Here is a 13,211-nt window from a genome sequence, read left to right on the forward strand (position 1 = left end):
GTAGGTCGTTCCACCTCTTCCTGATGTCGTCCCGATTTCTTGGGTGTTGTCCCACTGCGTTGACCCTGTCGACTATTCTTCGCCATACCTCCATCTTCCTTGCAATGGAGGTGTGATGCACCTGTGCTCCAAATAGCTGTGGCTCTACCCGGAAGATTTCCTCCACCATGACCTTGAGCGCCTCCTCCGAGTCATTGCTGTGCCATGGGGTGGTGTAGGTGATGTGTGGGGTGGTGTGTGTGGTCATAAGTGTGGTGATATGTAGTGGTGTGTGGTGTTTTGTGCGTGGAAGTTGTGTGGGTGATAGTGTTGAGTGCCTGTGGATGCTAGTTTGTGGATGGTGGTGTCTCTCTCCGGCCTTCTTTCAGAATTTTTGGTCATAGGGGTTTGTGGGTGATGTGGGTGTGTGTTTCATATTGTATTGGGCGTGTGGGAGTATGTGTATCAGGTGTGTGTATTTCGAATTGTCCAATGTGGCGGTGTTTTGTAGAAGTGTGTGTATTTTCAGCGTGGCGGTGTGTACCGCCAATGGAATACCGCGGTTGAACGAGCGCCGAGTGGATTCGTGTGTCGTGATAGTGTGGGCGTATTTCTGTTGGCGTGACGGTGTAGGTTTTGTTTTCACCAGTTTATCACTGACCTTTGGTGTGTTGACTTGTGTGGGTGTCTGAATTTTGTCGGATTTCGAGATGTGGGTCATAATAGCTGTGGCGGAATTCCACGGCTGCGGCGGTGTGTTGGCGGTCTTCTGCACGGCGGTAAGCGCGTTTTACCACCAATGTTGTAATGCCCCCCATAGTAATTATAACGGCCTATTTTCAGTTTCGACCTAAGATGTAGCCAGATCTTATCCGCTGATGTTGCAACCTTAATTTCTTTTTTTTTTTAAACTAGCTTGGCTCTACAAGCCTTAAAAATCATCCTTTCACTTCTTTTCCCAATCTCATTTATAACTAGAAGGCCATTTTACAAGCCCTTCCTTTTTAGTTTCCCTGCCAGTGGTTAAAACTCCCATATATTGTAGCTGTGCTGCCCAAAAGTAAAATTGGAAATTCTGCACCACACAGCCTCCTCTTGCATTGGGAAGCATCAGAACCTTTAGCCTCCCCCCCAGCCCTTTTGTTTTGCAATATGAAGATATTGCATATCACCTCCATCTTTTTGAACAATTGATGTTTAATTTCCAACAGAATCCCCCTAAAAAATAGAGCACCTTAGGCTTAACAGTTTATTTTATTTATTATTTCAGCTACAAATCTTACAATAGTATAAAACAGTATACTTAAAGCAAAAAAACAGTTAACAAATAAAACAAGTAATCATTAAATAAGAAAAGAACAACAGCAATAAAGTAGCTCCACGCAAGGCAGTTCACTAATTCATAGAACCACCTTGCACATGTGTATACAAATATAGTACCACCATCTACGACTACAAAGGACAGCCCCACATCAATGCCAGAAAAACTTTGAAAGGGGGACCCAGGGAAAAAGTGCTTGTGCATATAGAAATTGTTAATAAAAAGACATTAAAAAAACAACAGCTGGTGGGGCCAACCCTCGTTATACAAAGGATATTAAAAGAGAGATGAAAAGAGAAAGTGCTTGTGCATAAAACAGTTAGCTACAGCAGGGCATTAGATGTAGCTGTTGAGGTCAGCCCCATTTATACAGGAGGGAGTAGCTAATTCCATCGCACAGGAGCGCCAAAGCTGGGGGCCTGTAAGATCTTACAGTTCAGTCAACCCCAGCTTGACTGGTAACTCCCTCAGGCAGGGCCAAGCAGCCCATACACATGAGGCTACCAAATTATGTGAACTGATGTTGCCTGGCCTTACACAACCTTGCTAGTGCAGTTACATTGCAGTTTGCCCCACTAGATTTAAAAAAGGAGTAGAGCCACCGTCGCCTAGCCACATCAAATTTCCTGCAAAACAAGTTGAAGTGGACAAAATTGTCTACCTCCCCAAGGCTACAATCACAATACTTTAGTCCAGCCACTAGCCTATGGGTACGGGCTAGATAACCTCTTAATGGCAGTACACCCAACCTATATTTGATATACAGAGATCGCTTCAGTTCAGGGTGCAGCAGATCCAGATAGTCTATAGGGGCATTGTCATAGGCATTGTTAAAGTAATATCTTGTAATTGATTCGGGAATAAGTTCCTGGTATACCCTCATCTTATTGAATTTGTGGTACCGGTCCTTGACCTGACCCACGATGTCCTGTCTGACTCTGCTGGGTTCGGTCCACAGAGCCTCTAGATGAAGAATTCCTATAACTTTTCATATGAGCCCCCACCAATGCCCCCCAAGTCCACTACTCAAAGTGACCTCTTCAAGAGTTTCCGAATACACTACTGCCTTAGGGTTACTTTCTAATCTTGCTCAGTATAATACTGGCCTTAAGGCTGCTAGTTCTGATATTGGCACCAGGGTAACCTCTGCAAAGAGAGCCTTCAAGAGGATTCCCGGCCCTAACCCCAATAAGCATCTCAGGAAATTATTCTCATCTAGTTGCAGCACCCTAGTGTTCACATATCCCCAAAGCTCTGGCCCATAGAGTGCTGCACCCAATGCCTTTTTGGTGTATATTTTCAAGATGGTACTGATACAGCCATATGCTTAAACTTCAATATTGCCACCCTGCTTGTTTTAGGACTATTGCCACCTTCCGTACATGACTGTCCCAATTTAAATTGTCTGTAAACCGCACGCCCAGGTAATCAAAGTGCTTGATGGCATCAATTGGTACATCATTGATCACTAGTTTTCGCCTAAGGCTAGGAGATGGGCGCAAGGTCATTTTCATGGTCTCGCTACAGTTGATGGTCAATGATTTTTCATCGCAGTACTTTGCAAAGCCACCAAGTAGCCTGTGGGCTGCGTTTTCTGTGCAAGCCATAAGCACCCTCCTAGGGACCCTTCTACCGCCTATGACAGGAAGCTGTTCTTCTAGGAGGTAATGAACCAGATCATTCAGAAAGAGCCTAAAAAGTAATGGCTCCAGAACACAGGCTTGCCGGATACTCTTTTGAACCTGGAAGGGATGTGTACACTCCCCACTAATCCTGTATCTCATCCTGGCCGTACTGCTTGAGTACAGTAATGTTAATGCTTTGACTAGGGAAGCATCAACCCCTAAGCCCACCAATGACATCCATAATTTGCCCCATCTACTGAATCGAAGACTGCTCTTAGGTCTATAAAGACCAAATACAGCGAAGCCCTCCTGATTACTGTGAATTTATATGAAATCACATAGAGGTGAATAACCTGGGCAATAGTTCCTACGGGGGACCATAAGCCAGCTTGAAATTCTGTTATAACCCCCTGGGCATCTACCCATTCCTGCAGGCGGTTAGGCATGACTTTCCCTAGAACCTTCCCAGCTCTATCAAGGAGGGAGATTGGCCAATAGTTAGCAGAGCACCCTTGATCGGTCTTCTTGTAAATCGGGACATTAATGTCAGAATGCCAGGACTGAGGCACGGCATTCCCGACAAGGGCTGCATTGAACACCTTCGTGAGGAGAATAGGGTGCCTCACAATAAAGGTCCACGGGCACCAAATCAGAGCCTTATGCTTCTTCATAGCACCCAGTGCGCTGATTACTTCCGGAATTAGTATTTCCATTGCATTAGGGCAAGTAAACAGGACATCTCGCACCAGCATGGAATCCAAGGGGCCAGCCAAAGCAGTACTATATAAAGTAATAAAATGGTGAACCCAAACAAATGGACCTATACACGTTTCTACAGCATTTACCGTCCCATTCCCCCCTCTTATGATCAATTCCTAGAATTTCTTGGATTTGTTCTCAGCTGCAGCCTCCCTCAGGCAATAGCAACATTTTAATTATGTTACACCAGCCTATTAAGTGTAGATTATTAATCCTTAGCAAAACCTTCTTGCTCTTAGTTAACAGAGGGAGAGATTCAGGCCCACAATTTTTTCCACTCTAGCCATCAGATTGACACCCAAGTATGTGACACTCTTAACTTTACGCTCATCTTCTATCTGGATTTTCCTTTTGACGGATATTTGAGTCTTGCTCATAATTAAGCAATGGCCTGTGATTTTCCCAAACCTTTCAGTGTCATTCTCCACTTTCCTGATTTGATGTTACTAATGTGATGTCATCAGCATATGCCAATATATTGGTTTTACTCCCATTTACTTCCACTGGACTGATTATGGCATTCTCCTCCAGCCTTCTTATCAGGGCAAATAAAAGGGGTGAATAAAGACACTTGGAAATTTCAATTTTGCTTGATTCCCTCCCCATTATTTGCAACCTTACAACCTTGCTGTTGGCTGAAGACATAGTACCTGAATGTCAGTGACAGAAGAAACCAATTTAACTATAACCTTAACTAGACGAACCACAAGTATCTTTGATTATATGTTCACAATATTGTTGATTAGCGAAATAGGCCTGTAAAAGTCTGGGTTCAGAGGGGATTTCCCCTTCTTCTTATAGACCATAGTATTAGTCCATGAGGGAGGAGCTTAACGCCCTCGCTGTGCTTAAAGGAAGGTATTGACCAGATCCCCCTCCAATATGGGAAAGAAGAGCTGCTAAAATTTCAGTGGAATTTTATCTGGCCCTACAGCCATTTCCTTAGCCAGGAAGGAAAGTGATAACTTGATTTCTTCCAGAGGTATTAAAGCATCCAAACCTGCCTGCCCCTATGCCTCAACTCCCCCTTAACTGCTTAGTTCAGGGTACTGTTTAATTTCTTCCATTAGGGGGGGGCCTCTTTGGCCTGTTGCAGTGTTTCATAGTTCTCCTTGAAAATATTTACAGTTGTTTCCGGGGTGCTGGATGACTTTCCTAAACCTTATTAAAAGTCCAGAGCAGGTTGCGAAAAAGTTTTGATTGGTACCTCATTCTGCCATGTACACAGCACAAGGAGCCTGCCCACACTCACTGTATTTGTAGTTCGCTGTGTTTCGACCCTGATATTGTTCTGCCATCTTCTGTGTGTACAGATTATTAATGCTTCCTTTACCCACCAAGATCTTTTGGAGGACTCCCTGTGCTGCCTGTCCTTCCCCCATTTCTGTGACAATCTGGGCTTCCAATTCACCTAGTTCCTTAAACAGTTCCTTGAATTTCCAAGCCTGTGCCCTTTGCATGTATAAACTGAAGCTAAGTGTCTCTCCCCTGATTCCAGCTTTCTGTGAGACCCAAACAATTCCTACCAGTGTATTCCCTCTACTGTTTTCATATATGTAATGTACTCCAAATTAAACAGGAACCCCCTTTCAAAAGAACAAGAGGGAGGCTTCCTAAAGTCTTTTATCAGGGGGTTAGGGTCTGAAAATATCATTGGATGTCTCTCAATGAAAGCCTCCCTAAGTACACCAGAAGAGGCCAAGAATTAATCACATCGAGCAAACCTATTATGAGAAATACGTATAGCCTGCCTCTGGTTCCTTCAGCTTATCCCATGCAACCATAAGACCATGAGTCCTCATGAGCCTCTGCATTCTACTATATACCCTAGATTTCTTGCCCGCAGACCTCCCAAGTGTTGCTGATCTCTGGGTGCAATCTAAATGATCCCCACATAATATGAGTAGTGTAGGCTACAAGGCAAGCTCAGTATCCCAGTATTCAAAAACTGTTGTGTCATCTAAATTAGAGCCATAGATAGAAATAATTGTGAAGCCTATTCCAGCCATCTGACATTCCACCACTGCCTACCTCTCCAATGTATTCAATGATTTGTTTCACCCCACATACATGCTATGTGGCAAAATTGTCATCCCCCTCATTGTAGTCCCCTGTGTAGTGTAAGCCAGAAAGACATATCCCAGGGTTTTAAGTATTTCCCTTCTCACCCCCGCTATTTGTGTCTCTTGCAAAAAGACCATACCTACCCCCAGGGTTCTAAGCTCCTCACCCACCTTAACACTTTTAGCTGGTTGTTCAACCCACATACATTGGCAGTACAGATATGCAGCTTTCATGTCCATGGCATTCAATTTTAAAAGAAATTCCTTGCCTACGCGTTTGTACCAACACTGCCTTATAATTCTCAAGTTTTACATCTGCTCCATTGCCCATTGCTTGGGAAAAAGTTAAATATCACTGCTTATTCTTCATGATATTCACACTTGCATTCTCTGTGTTGCTCCTCCCCCTGTGACCCTATTGTGCCTCCCCTTTCAAGGTGCTCCCAACAACCCCCTTTAAACCCCTCCATTACCTTTCTGCCACACTCCTCCCCTTTCCTCACATGTGAAGCCATTAAACCAGAAGTAGTCTTGTGAGATGGTTTGTGTGCCCCCTTCCTCCCGAGCAGTCCTATCTGTACAACACAAAGAATAAAAATACCAACAAGAGAGAAGTGTTCCTATACAAATTAAGAATAAAACAAATCTCTCCTTTCAGATAATGCTAACACAACTTAAGAGACCATAATCCTACAGCTTGTTGAGCAATTGCTCAAGCAAAAACACAGTCCTGTCCTCATAGACTCTCCAAGTAGTGTTTCGTCTTGACTTCAGAAGTGAATACCTGTGCCCTGTTGCCATGTATAATCTTAAGCCTTAGAGGATTCATCAAATAGGCTTCACATGACAGACATCAGGCATTGTAAAGAAAGTATGACTGTCTATACAACACATGCAGTTGGGGGCGTGTTTTTTCAAAAATCGCATGCTTTAGGAGGAAGTTGCCAAAGAAAACCAAATGGCTCAGGTTTTGTGGTGGCTATGGTAGTTTCCTCACAAGGGGGTCCTTTTGGCTCTCTTAATGTCATGATCCCAATTCCACCCCTCCAGTTCAGGGAAATCACTTTGGAATAGCTTGATCACAAATGTTGTGAAGTCACTAAACTCTACTCCCTTCTACCCTTATGATTCTTCATTTGTTGTGGTGTTGCAGATTTTTAAAATCTTCTAGTTTTTATTGAGTGTCCAGAAGTTGTGCCTCGTGTCCTGTCGATTGATCTTTTAATAGTGTGAGCTCTGTTCCAAAGCTGCTGCCTAGCTCTCCACTGCTGATATCCTTTCTTCAATCTCTGAGCAGGTTTTTGAGATTCTCCGTGCACCCCCCTGGAGCTTTCTGGTCGTAGCGTGTGCTTTTCTGCTATATGAGCGAGTCACTTCCTGGTGTGACATAATGCCATGATAAATGGCTTAAAGGGTAGATGGTTTGCTCGCTCCTGACAGTGGCAGCTCAGTATTATCTTTAGTACCGGCAACCCCTTCAAAGCCATGCTGAGTGGTATCAGAGCCCCATTTCAGACCCTCAGTACCTGGCAGTCTTCTTCCCTTACCAGGACCAGACTGCTTCCAGACAGTTGACTATGTGTTTTTGCCCTCCGCTCCTTCCGCAGCAGCTTCGTTCACCTCACTAGATGAACAGCTCAGAGAGCCCTCATCTGATATGTCTGATGTGTTCCTTGGATCCTCCGACCCTTCTGATAATGAGAATAAACACCCAGGAGCCTCCATGGTCTCTGTGTCCACTCCTTCGTTATAAATATTGCTTTATCCTTCATCTAGTTCCCCCGGTCTGTTTTAGGCTATCTGGTGTATCGTGTCTCCAGCATGCCCTGTCCTGGTGAAGCCTGTTCCTCCTGCTTGATGCCTACAGGGGGTATACTCAGAGCCTTTGAGACTCGCTGAGCCTCAGTTTTTTCCCCACCTTTCAAACCTTTGCTACATGTTGGAGTGGACTTGGCCATGGATGACAGAGGCAGTTGTGAATTATTTGCAGTCGGAAGCAGAGCAGATACATTTCCATCTGCATATAGTGTATCATTGGGGGACTTTGTCACATTTGCAAAGGTTTTACTGCCACCAACTATAGACTCCATCTTTTCTCCCCTTAAATCATTGGCCACTATTGCTGTCATATGTATGATAAGAACATTACCGCTGTTACTACCTGGTCTCCCTTTTTCCTAGAGCTCATGGAGGGGGAGAGCCTAAAACCTTCATTGTAGGCTATATAGAGGCCTCAGCCTGCCTCTTTCCTGACTGTGCTGCCACAGATCCCTTATTGAGGAAGACACTAGTGTAGATTGCCCAGCTGTGCAATCCTTCTCTCGGGGTATGGGTTCCTCCAAGTGACTACTTTTGGGGCATGTATCTCCTCATGCCCCCATAGTTTGTCTGCATGCAAAGCCTCTGCCTCAAGGTGTCCTTTCTCTTTCAGTGTAGCCTTCAAGAAGTCAGTAGTAGTAAGTCTAACTCCAGCTGGGCTGCATACCCTGCACAATGTCCTGCCTACCTAAGCTGCAGCTGCCTTTGTCACCATTCTCCATAGAGTGGCAGAGTTCCCTTCAATCTCAGGGCAGCAAGACAGCACGTCAACAGTAGGGCAGCAGTCCTTTGCAGTCCTATGGGGAGCCAGGCAGTTCCTCTTGACAGGTTGCAGGTTCAGGTCCAGAAGTGTCTGAGTAGGTAGGGTCAGAGACTCTTCTTAAATATTAAGGGGCATATTTATACTCTGTTTGCGCCGGATTTGCGTCGTTTTTTTTTCCGCACATTCGGCACAAACACTGCCCCATATTTATACTATGACGTCCGACGCAGCGGGCGTCAAAGTTCCACCATGTGCGCCATTTTTTAGAAGGGGGAACCAGCCTTGCGTTAATGATATGCAAGGTAGGCGTTCCCTTCTAAAAAATTACTCCCAGGCCTGTGCGCCATATTTAAACTCCTGTGCAAAAATAACGCACTGGAGTGGACGGGCCTTAAAAAATGACGTCAAGCCGCGTTTGCGTAATTTTTTAACGCCTGCTCAGGGCAGGCGTTAAGGGACCTGTGGGCTCGGAAGGAGCCCAGAGGTGCCCTTCCATGCCCCCAGGGACACCCCCTGTCATCCTTGCCCACCCCAGGAGGAAGCCCAAGGATGGAGGGACCCACCCCAGGGACATTAAGGTAAGTGCAGGTAAGTATATTTTTCCGTACATTTTTTGTGGTAATATTAAATCTGACTTCACCAGTCAGCAGGATTTTGTATTACCATTCTGGCCATACTAAATATGACCTTCCTGCTCCTTTCAGATCAGCAGCTGCCACTTCAACAATGTATGAGGGCAGCCCCAATGTTAGACTATGAAGGGAGCAGGCCTCACAGTAGTGTAAAAACAAATTTAGGAGTTTTACACTACCAGGACAAATAAACTACACAGGTACATGTCCTGCCTTTTACCCACACAGAACCCTGCTCTAGGGGTTACCTAGGGCACACATTAGGGGTGACGTAGATGTAGAAAAAGGGATGTATTAGGCTTGGCAAGTACTTTTAAATGCCAAGTTGAAGTGGCAGTGAAACTGCACACACATGCCTTGCAATGGCAGGCCTGAGACAAGGTTAATGGGCTACTGAAGTGGGTGGCACAACCAGTGCTGCAAGCCCACTAGTAGCATTTAATCTACAGGCCCTAGGCACATATAGTGCACTCTACTAGGGACTTACAAGTAAATTACATAGCCAATCATGGATAAACCAATCAACAGTACAATTTAGACAGAGAGCATATGCACTTTAGCACTGGTTAGCAGTGGTAAAGTGCCCAGAGTTCAAAAGCCAACAACAACAGGTCAGAAAAAATAGGAGGAAGGAGGCAACAAGTTTGGGGATGACCCCGTCAAAAAGTCAGGTCCAACAATATTGAATGGGTCTTCCTGGGCTGGGAGGGTGGAGGGCCTGACACTTACATGTCAAAGGACAGTAGCCTTCCCTCACACAAAGGACTGCCACACCCCCTACTGGGACCCTGGCAGACAGAATTGAACTGAAAGGGGACCTGGTGCATTTCTTAGCCACTCTTTGACATCACCCCCTCTTCAAAGGCACAATTTAGTATAAAACAGGGCCTCTGCCCTACCTCATAAGACACTTGCTGGAGAAGAAACCTGAACCAGAACCTACATCCTGCCAAGAAGAACTGCCTGGCTGCTCAAAGGACTCACCTGTCTGCTTTCCACAAAGGAATGCTGACTTGCTGTTGGCCTGCTGCCTTGCTGAACTCTTGTCTGGCTGTAAAAGTGCTCTCCAAGGGCTTGGATAGAGCTTGCCTCCTGTTCCCTGAAGTCTCAGGACCAAAAGACTTCTCTTTTTCATTTGGACTCTTTGTGCGCCAAAATTTTGGACGCACAGCTTGTCCCGTGGTGAAAAATTCACAGCACGCCGATCCAGAAAGACGCCGCTCAACGCGACGCCTGCGGTGCAACCGTAAATTCGACGCATGGCCTCGCATGGACAACACCACACTACTTCCAGAGGGGAAATCGACGCGACGCCTGCCGTGAGAAAGAAAATTCCATGCACAGCCTCCCGGAACGACGCGCAGCCGGATAACAAGCCGAAGAGTCCATGCACAGACCCTGGGACATCTGGTAATCCTGCGATCCATAGGAGGAGACGGTCCGCGTGCCCGAAAACTACGCACGTCTTCCCCGAGTGAAAAATAACGACGCAAGTCCATGTGTGAAGGTGTCACGACTCACGTGCTGCTTGCGTCTGGAATTTGCAGACCGGGTGGCGTGGATCTTCAATGTTCGGCTTTGGCCCAAAAAGGGGTGACTCTTTCTGGTAGCCACGGTGCTGTAGGCAATGGAGACGCCAAGAACAGACCGTGCCCTTCAGAAAATAGCGCCAGAGGAAAAAACCCCTTAGAAAAAGGGGAAAAACCTCCAAACAGGAAGATTCCTGGAAAAAACAAGAACAAACAAACAGGAATCCAAAAGGAGCAAAAGTCAGGAAACACAGAATGCTGAATTCCAGAACCCACAGGAGAGGAAATCAGGAGCGAAGACACTAACTGAGCAGAAAGTGTTGCAGCGCAAAGAAAGAAGAACACACAGCCCTTATATACTAAAAAACAGGAAGTGACCCACAGGAAGTAAAAGGACGCCATCTTAGACAGGGAAACAACACATAGAACAGAATAGAACAGGAACCATAGAGAATAGGGAACAAGGAATGCTGGGAAAGAACAGGAATCTGGGAAGGGGGAAAAGACATAAAGAAAGGCACAACAAAAGACTGCAGAAAAGAAGAAAAAGAAGAAAGAAGGGAAAAGAAACGAAAAATAACAGATAAGAGGGGTCATAGACCCCTAGTATAGTGGAAAGCAGAAGGTAGAACGAGGCCCCATGCAAGTCTGGGGCCTCGAAATGCGCAGGAGAGGCTGGGGGCGCGCCGCGTCCTAGCAACGCAGTGCGTGGCCCGAGCCGAACGCCCGGCTTGAGTCGAGCTCTCGGCTCGCGCCGCACCACGCGGCGCGACAGTAGGTCCCCCTCCCGAAGGTCCAGGTTTGAGAGGAAATAAGCAGTGAAAGCGTTGAATCAGGAGAGGTGCGTGAACGGAAGATGCATCTTCCCAAGAGCATTCACTGAGAGGATAACCCTTCCAATGAATCAGATACTGAAGGCGTTTGTGAAAAAGACGAGAATCACAAATCTCCTGTACTTCATAGTCAGGAACATCATCCACGAGTACCGGAGGTGGACAAGGAAACTGACGTGAGTAAGGGTCAGGCACATAAGGTTTAAGCTGAGAAACATGAAAGACCGGATGAATCTTCCATGTATGAGGTAAGTGAAGACGGACAGTGACAGGATTGACCAACTGAAGAATACGGAAAGGCCCATAGTAACAAGGTGTGAACTTATTTTGAGAAAGACGTGAGGGTAAGAATTTGGAGGAGAGCCAAACTTTATCTTGCGGATGATAGTCTGGATTGGTTGCACGTCTCTTGTCTGCAGCCTTCTTCATATATCTCTTGGTATGTAACAAATTAGATCGAATTAGTCTATGGATTTGGAGAAGGCGTTTGGAGAAATAGGTAATAGCGGGTAGAGGAGAGTTGGATTGTGGAGAAGTAGGAAAAGAGGTAGGATGAAAACCATAAGAACAGAAAAAGGGAGTGACCTTGGAGGCACTATGGACTGAGTTATTGTAGGAAAATTCAGCTATAGAGAGGTAAGTGTTCCAGTTACTTTGGGTAGAATTGCAAAAGCATCGAAGATATTGCTCTAGTCCTTGGTTCAGACGCTCGGTCTGGCCGTTGGTCTGAGGATGGAACCCTGAAGACAGGGCTCTATTAATATTTAGTGTTTTACAAAAATGCCTCCAAAACCGGGAAATGTACTGAGGTCCTCTATCAGATATTATGGTATGTGGAAGTCCATGGAGACGGAAGATATGATCAATGAATATTTGACTTAGTTCTTGAGAAGTAGGTAGCCTTTTCAGGGCAGTGAAATGAGCCATCTTCGTGAAAGAATCCACAGTGACCATGATAACCCGGTTTCCTGCTGATGGTGGGAGTGAACACATGAAATCAGTAGAGATGGTATGCCATGGGGCCGGTGGAACGGGCAAAGGCTGTAGTAATCCTGCAGGTCTGGTATGGGGTATCTTGATTTGGGCACATATGGGACAGGCCTGAACGTATCTTTCCACATCCAGTTTCCAGGTAGGCCACCAGAAAAATCGTGAAAGAAGTTCTTGTGTGGCCTTGATGCCTCTATGACCAGCCACAGGTGAATCATGGCACATTTGTAATGCTTTTTCTTGCACCTTGTTAGTAGGGAGGAATATCAGGTTTTGATAATAAAAATATCCTTGTTTCTTATGTAATAATGGTCTTAGTTCTTCTATATCGTGGTCCGATAGGTTGGCGTATTCCAGTTGTACTTCTTCCAGGAAAGACTGAGTCACTCCAATGATCTTACTGGGTTCCAGAAGATACTGAGATGAGGAAGGAGTACACTCTGGATATCGGCGAGACAGAGCATCAGCCAGAATGTTTTGAGATCCAGGAATATATGTGATGAAAAAATCGTACTGACTGAAGAAAAAGGCCCAGCGGGCCTGACGACTATTCTGGCATACAAAATTTCGTAAACATTGTCGGTTACGGTGGTCTGTCCTCACCTCAAATGGTTCCTTGGAACCCATCAGAAACTGTCTCCACTCAAGGCAGGCTGTTTTCAGAGCCAATAATTCCCTTTCCAGTACAGAATAGTGTTGTTCAGCTGTGGAAAGGATATGAGACAAGTAGAAAACAGGATGTTCAAGACCATCATCCTCTTGTCGTTGGAGTAAGACAGCTCCGATGGCTCTCTCAGAAGCATCAGTTACGACTATAAATTGTTTGGTGGTATCTGGATGTCTCAAGATGGTGGCTTGGGTGAAGGCTCTCTTTAATTCTTGAAAGGCTGCTTCAGCCG

The 13,211-nt window shown here is 45.6% G+C and overlaps 1 protein-coding gene across 5 annotated transcripts in view; it reads left to right on the forward strand.

Annotated features, from left to right (window-relative positions):
- Positions 1-13,211, forward strand: part of LOC138296693 (adhesion G protein-coupled receptor F5-like) — a 912,996-nt gene that overhangs the window by 819,857 nt on the left and 79,928 nt on the right. The gene's annotated exons all lie outside the window — the stretch shown is intronic.

Source organism: Pleurodeles waltl, chromosome 5 (genome assembly GCF_031143425.1).
Source record: "Pleurodeles waltl isolate 20211129_DDA chromosome 5, aPleWal1.hap1.20221129, whole genome shotgun sequence".
Lineage (NCBI taxonomy): Eukaryota > Metazoa > Chordata > Amphibia > Caudata > Salamandridae > Pleurodeles > Pleurodeles waltl.